The sequence below is a fragment of the Mus pahari genome, chromosome 2 (assembly GCF_900095145.1).
Source record: "Mus pahari chromosome 2, PAHARI_EIJ_v1.1, whole genome shotgun sequence".
Classification (NCBI taxonomy): Eukaryota; Metazoa; Chordata; class Mammalia; order Rodentia; family Muridae; genus Mus; species Mus pahari.
In genome coordinates, this window is record NC_034591.1 from 37,551,864 (window position 1) to 37,559,828 (window position 7,965).

Here is a 7,965-nt window from a genome sequence, read left to right on the forward strand (position 1 = left end):
TGTGTGTGTGTGTGTGTGTGTGTGTGTGTGTGTGTCTGAGTTTTATTTTAAAAGTGTGGCTTCAAGTATTCTTTGAAATAGGTAACTTCTAAAGGGTGTCCAGCATAAATTTAAATGAGATTCATATCTAAGGAAATAACCAGATCTTACAAGCTATTTAACAACTTCAGAACATTCTAAGTACAAATGAAAAATGGGACCTAAGCACAGGAAGACAGCAGCTAATCCTGTGACTCAAGGTTTTCCATTGTCTGCTCTTGTTTTTAACTTTGACCTATGTGTCTGGATTAGCTTCTTTAATAAATACTTCTAGTGTTTTTCTTTTTTCTGCATCTAAGTCCGTTCCAGGCAGCTCTCTTAACATGGGGCACCAAGGAAAGTAAGAAAGATGCTGCCAACACTGAGGAAAAGAATGGGGAGAAGTTCCTAGCAGGCCAAGCAGAAGTAAAATGTTTTCTTAAAAGAAAAAGCACACATAGATAGATAAATAGACAGAAAGACAGACACACAGGCAGAAGAAAACAAAAAGCATGCTTCCAGGTTCTGATTCTCTATTCTGAAACAAAGCCACTAATTAATTAATCTAAATGTGGTGGACAGTTTGCAGAAGTCTGGAAATGGCAGTAAAAAGGACATAAGCAAGAAGAATTGTTGTCTCTGTCCTAACACTGAGTACATCAGAATATGAGAAGCTGTGGTTTACAAATAACCCTGCAGGCCTCTATGGGCAAGAGACTCTCATCTGACCGCTGTAGTTAAAATTTCTAGTTCCTCAACACTAAACACTGGCACTGCCGTTGTTAAAACGGGAAATGGAACCAGCCTTGATGCCTTATGCATGTTAATAGGGGGCATTCAAGTGAGTACAGCTTGTGCAACTGGATAAAAGACCACAAGAGAGTGACAGGGAGGTGCACAGGGGGGGGAAAGGGAGTGTGACTGGACAATTGGAAGAAAAGCAACAAAAATAAATGTCTCTTCTAAACCGACAGTGTTCCTATGCTAATCAGTGTTTAAAAATTAAAATGCTATGGGCCCTATTATCCAGAGCGTAGGCTGTAAGTGGGATAGTCAAGCGTCAGAGGAGGGGACTTTTCAGGGACAGCCACCCAGGACATGGGTGCTCTCTTCAGAGTCTCAATCTCTGAGCGTGGACCCCCAGACACAGACGGTGGCCCTCTTCGCTGTCCTCTCGCCACGTAGCCAGCTCCTCGCACTCACTCTTACAACGTCCTCCTCTCTCTTACTACTTGCCGCTCCCAGAGAGTTTTTTAGTGTTTTGATTTTTGATTTTTTGTTTGTTTGTTTGTTTGGTTGGTTGGTTGGTTGGTTGGTTGGTTGTTTTTTCAAGACAGGGTTTCTCTGTAGCCCTGGCTGTCCTGGAACTCACTCTGTAGACCAGGCTGGTCTCGAACTCAGAAATCTGCCTGCTTCTACCTCCCAAGTGCTGGGATTAAAGGCATGTGCCACCACTGCCGTGCCCCAGGGAGATTTGTAAGCGCTGGGAGGATAGTGGAAACCTCATGAAAACTAAAATTATTGTGGAAAAGAAAATTAGTACATTTTTTTCTTAGTTTTACTTCCACACATTATCAAAAAAAAAAAAATTAAACTAGGCTTTTTAAGAAGAGGTCACCATGTTGGGTACCTCTATTCACCTTCAGCACTGGGCTAGCTTACAATATGGACTTAGAAATATTATTTTGTTGATTAAAGAATACCTATATTTCTTTGGGTGAGGTTGTGGTTTTGTCTCATTCAGTACGATTTTTTTTTTTCAGGACTATCCATTTAACTGAAATTTCCAAAACTTCATTTTAATTAGCTGTGATGGTGCAAGTCTTTAGGGATCAGCGTCTTCTACAGAGATGTGACTGGTGGTTTAAAAGTCAATGGTGTAAGCTGGTTGATGACTTCAAACACAGCTTCATAGTGGGTAACAACTGTATATGGTCATCACATATGAAGAAGCTTTTCAAATAGAGAAGTCCAATTCTCATCGCGTCACATCTTTTCAGCCAGGCCTCTCTGAGATACTGGCATATGCTAACAAAAGAAAGAGCTCACTCACCTCACCCAAGTCATCTGTCGACATCGCAGGTCTACATTGTGCAACCCGTGGGGCTCAATGCCCACTTTGAGTCTGTCTGTTTTAAGAACTTATCTTGCTCTGTCCCTGAATCTGAATTTTCCATTTTAGATAAACAACGAAACGTCACAAACTGGAGACTATATCTGGATCAAATCAACTTCTAATATCCATAACAAACTTGACAACATCTAGCTTAACCGCCAAAAATAGCTGAAATCCCTCTATCCTGCAGCTGTAGGTCCCCTCTTCCCCATGATGTCCGTAGCACTTACCATTTTGGTCCCAACGACCAGGTCAAGGCCTAGACATGTGACCCCTGAAAGTCCTGGTTAAAACTTTTCACAATGGAGCTGAACTAACTTCAGCCTCCGTTCCTTTTCCTGCAAGATGTGAGAACGTGAACCTCGAGGAACTGGAGGCTGCAAACAGGAACTGGCCCAAGAACAAAGGCAGTATACAGAAAGAAGCGGAGATGGGAAAGAGACGTTCAAGATACTTGAAATTCTGGTTCCACTCATGGCCCAATATCAGCTGTCCTTCCTGGTTCTAGGAGCCAGTAAGTTATATCTTTGGCTTAATCTACTTCAGATTAGTCTATTTATCTTTTAAACCATTGCAGACCTCACTAATAAAGCCAGTGACAAAGAGGTAAGACCAAACAAGGTGGAGTAATTCTGCTCAATCATCATTGCATGGACATGGAATAGTGATGATTTTTGTTAGTCATGAGAGTACTTAATTTCTCTGTGCCTCAGTTCATTATCCATAAAATGGGACTAGCTACTCTGCAGGAATCCCGAACAATTTAAATAATGCATGCAAAGTGCTTAACATAAAGCCATTTCATAGTATGCTTAATCAGTGCTTAAAAAGAAGGACTCTTTTTCATAATAAGGATGTGATAATGGATTATGGATTCCTAAGGAGACTTGTATTATAGACTTAAGGACTGCATGTGCTTTTTCCATTAGAAGTTCACTACTTCAAATATATCTTTGGGAAGAAATCAGGACTAGGCAGAAAACTGAAGAAGGTCAGGAATAACTGTAAACAAAACATATTGGTTACCTGCCAAGCACTGACTTCGGAATGTTTGACTAAAATAAGCAAACTTAATTCGGAATGTGTTCAAAGTTAATGGTATCATTTTTAAGACTACATATAAAGTCATGTGAAAACTAATCCAAAGATAATTGAATTGGGTATTTCTTGAAAATGGATCTGTTAAAGCTTCTGTGATACGACGCAACCCCACCCACACGCAGTCGTCAGCTGTAGAACCATCACATGCCATCATTCTTTCAGCCTAATGATTTATTTCCTTGGGCATGGCACAGTCTCTTTTCATACTTTTATCTTAGAATAACAGGTCAAGAATTTGGTCAAAAGTTTATGCTCAATGGTGGCAAGTAAATTAACCTGGGTTCTAGAAATGCTAACAAAAATGTGAAGATATGAGCTGCAAACTAGCTTCTGCTCATCAAGTAGGTGATTGACCCAAGTCGCTGATCCTTGGGGTCCCCAAGTTAACCACTCTGAACTCCCACCCTAGTACAAAATATTCCATTCCCAATATGTTTGTTGCCTGCAAATACAGAGACTACAAATATAACCATAAAGTCCAACTGTTTTCAGTATAATTATCTTTCACATTAAATAACTCTGTAGAGAAAGGTGACTGACGTGACCAGTATCCCCAAACCAGTATACATAGATGAAGAATTCTAAAGAACATATCCCTTCTAAATACTACTTATTTCATTGTAGAGGGCTTTTTAAAAGATCTTGTGGTCACAATCCTCCCACTGGTGCAACACTGGAGATGACATTAAATGAGATGATGACATGGGACTCATTTGTAAAATATAAAAGTTCCAAGACATCAAATCCTAAGTAGCATGGGCTTGTCATTTTGCTACTGTGCTGAGAATGCAGAAGAAGGTAAGAGCAGGGAAGAGAAAAATAACACTCTGTGGAGGAAGGTGGGCATCCTCCCCGACATTTCTCTGTGCTACCCAGTGAGCACTTACTGTCAATTTTATTTACCCTGGATTTTTATTCCTCTTTTTATTCAGCCTTTGAATATAATTAAAATACATGGGATTTTACAGGTACTTACCTACTGTGCTTGTTTAGAAAGTATAGCTCTAAAAGATATATATATATATAGATAGAGATAGAGATAGAGATAGAGATAGAGATAGAGATAGAGATAGATATATAGATATATAGATAGATAGATAGATATAGATATAGATATATATCTTGGGAAATGAAGGTAAGCGACCTGAGAAATTTCAGATCTTTCTGGGAAAAGTCTGCGAACCATGAATTTGTATGAAAACTGCATGTGAAATTTAGGCTGCTGGGCTCCGGATTCCCAAACCGAGTTGAAGTCTTGGCTCACTTTCTCTTAATTGTGTTTGCAGCTGAAACTGCAGTCTGGTCAAAGCTTCTAGCATATCTTTCTTCTTTTCTTCTTACTGTTAGAAGATTCAGGGGTGGAGGATGCTCCGCAGAACACATGCAAAGAAATGATTATCTTCCAGCACCTCAGATTGCATGATGGAAGATAAATGTCACGAATGCTAGGAAGGCCATCTGAAATAGCAGACGTGTTCGTTAGTGGTTATGGATTGCCCATGAAGATGCAATTCTTAATGCTCAAGTTAAAAAAAAAATAATAAAAAAGAAAGAAAGAAAAAAGATGAGAAGGAACAGTTGGTATTCGGCTAACAATTGTGTTTGGAGATTTGTGCCCGACTTTGTTATTCTGAGCAAAGCCAGGGTACCAGTCTCATGGGATTATGTACAAAGGCAAGGAAAAAAGTGGACAAGCACCGGCCTCAAAGGTGACTGCTGGGTTAATAAAACAGTCTGTTTTCTGTTCACCCACCCTTGCTCTCTGTGTGCAAGTATATTAAAATATGTCAAAAGGAAAATCATTCTCTGTGGAAAAAAAAAAAATCAACTACCAGTCACAAAATCCAGCTGGTGGAGCACCTCGGCGCGTTTCGGCACGCTAACAAGTGACCTGCACAGCTCCCTGGATGAAAGTTGTGTCCTCATTAAAGGAGAAACAAACACAAAATGGGAACCACTGCCCACAATAGACACCACGTCTCCCCCAGACTGAGGAGCGCTGTCCTCGGGGTAACCTCTTAAATGGCAATGAAAGGGAAATGAGGATCCGCCAGAAGATTGTCTGGTGAACAGCCCTTCAGACCCTGCTCCTCACATCTAGAAAAGCATAATTTTCCTTCTGGTCTCTATAAACTTCTACCATGTAAGACACCGTTAACAGTGTGAAGTGACCAGACGAATCCAACACCCTGGGGAATTTAGAATACTCTTGTGTTCTATCTTTAAATAACCCTTCTCATTTAAACTCTGCTTTAAGCAGTCATAATATGTCGTACCCAACTTTTCTGATTTTCCTCTAGACATTTACTTTGCTGTGAGGAGTCTCTAAAGAAAAAAAGGAAAGGTTAATGCTGTTCAACTCAAACACCATTCTTGATGCTCATGATGCATCATTAAAAGGCTGGGCTGTGTATCGGATGCTCAGTGTGGCAGGGGTCATCCCTAAACACTCCACAATCTATACAATGAGGATGTGCCTTCAAAGACAGAACAACTGGGAGTGAGATCAACACTTGAAAGCTATCCCTAATTACCAGTGGGGTGCTAATGAATGTTTTGAGGCTGGATACAAGCAACACCTTTGCGAAGTTATTTTCATAGAAATAAACACACAATATTTCACTGATCTGTTTACTCATTTGTCCTGCACCCCCCAGTAGAATACAAGGGGAAAAAAAGCATATTTGTTTTTTATTACATTTATTTGTGTATATACGTGTGTTGGATATATGGGCCTGGGCTTGTCACGGTGCATTCAATTCCCCAGACCCACATGATGGAAGAAAAGAACTTACTCCCACAAGTTGTCCTCTGACCTGCACTGTGTGTCTACACACACATAGATAGATAATTAGATAGACAGACAGACAGACAGACAGACAGACAGACAGACAGACAGACAGATAGATACAAAGATAGATACAAATATAGATGATGGATGATAGATAGATAGATAGATAGATAGATAGATAGATAGATAGATAGATAGATAGATAGATAGATGTAACAGGTCAGGCAACGACAGTGTGTTCCTTGAAACCCAGAAGAAATCTATGAGTTCCAGGCCAGCCTGGTCTATACACTGAGTTCCGGGCTAGCCAGAGATATATAGTGAGATTATGTCTGGAGAAAAAACAGGCTGGATGAAGATAAAAGTATTCACTTGAAAAGAGCTAATGAAGTGGACAGTGTCTAAACCTGAATTTGCATTCTAAATATTTACTTCCACTCACGAGTGTTTTCTCCTTTATTTTGTGGATTCAGTTATATTTTTCCCCCTCAAGATAAAATGTTGAAGTCCTATCTCCTAATGCGCATACTTTCTGTCTTCTTTGAAATAGAGCCTTTCAGTGTAGCATTTGCACAGATTCGGTTGGTGTATTGGAATATTGTAGAGTCATTTACCTCTGTTACTGGAGGACAAGAGACAAAGAACATAGACACAAGACTACAAATATGTTGTAGAAATTATTAAAATCCCAGCTGAAGCTCCTATGGTCAGAAATTAGAGTTATTTTTGAAAGAAGTCTGCATTTCTCTATCTAAACCCTTGATAATTGATCTTTATTTCTGGATTATGTAACTAAAAAATGTATTTCTGCTTTGTGGTAATTGGTTAGAACATTAAAGCATCATTTTATAAAATGGAATATGCCATGTATTGTTCTTGCATGATCTTCACAAATATTGAACTAAAAAGCAGTCCTCAAAAATCCTTGTAATGGTTTTACTGATAAATCTTTGTGACTAACTAATAGACTCATTGTTACTAAAACTGATCCTCATAAAGAGTAGATTAAAAGAGTTCAGCATAAACAACCTTTCTCCAAGTTCACTTTCTGATATATTGAAAGTAAATCTCAGGCTTTAGACTTTTGTCTTTTAAGATTGTCTGAAGCAAGCCAACTTGGAAAACGACTTGAAGTAGTTAATACCTGCCAAATGTGAATACAAAATCTCAAAAAACATTGGTTTTCAACACACTTAAATATCTCTAGATAGTACATTTAAAACATGCTCTCCAAATAAATATAGGGGAAAACAAAGTTGAAAAAATAAAATTCACAAATGTAAATATAGAATTCCTGTTATCTTAAAAAGAATTATCCTAAATGTATAAGATGGTATCATTGCTTTTTAAAGCAATTAAATATTCTGATCCCATACTCATATTTAATACATACTATATGCTCTCAATAAATTGCTGTTACCATTAGTAATATGATAAGCAAAATAATGGAGCATTGAAGACACTACGACCATCACTTTCAAAGTTCCTAAGTAGGACCTAACTGTAATGAAAGGAGGATAGGACCCTCCTTATAATCTAGAGTACATGACACTTCATGAGCTGTCTCTTGTCTCTAGCAAAGTTTGCATGAGAATGGACTATATAAGCTTGTCTTTCTGAAAACACGATGCCCAGTTAATGGAACTTTTTGGGAAGGATTGGGAGGTGTGGCATTTTGGAGGACAGGTGCTACTGGGAATGGGCTGTGATATGTCAAAAGCCCAAGGCAGATCAAGCATCTCTATCTCTCTCTATCTCTGTCTCTGTCTCTCTGTCTCTGTCTCTCTGTCTCTCTCTGTCTCTCTCTGTCTCTCTCTGTCTCTCTCTCTCTCTCTCTCTCTCTCTCTCTCTCCATGTGCCTCTCTGTCTCTGTCTTTGTCTCTCCTCTCTCTCTCTCTGGGTCTCTCTCTGTGTGTCTCTCTGTCTCTCTCTCTTTTTC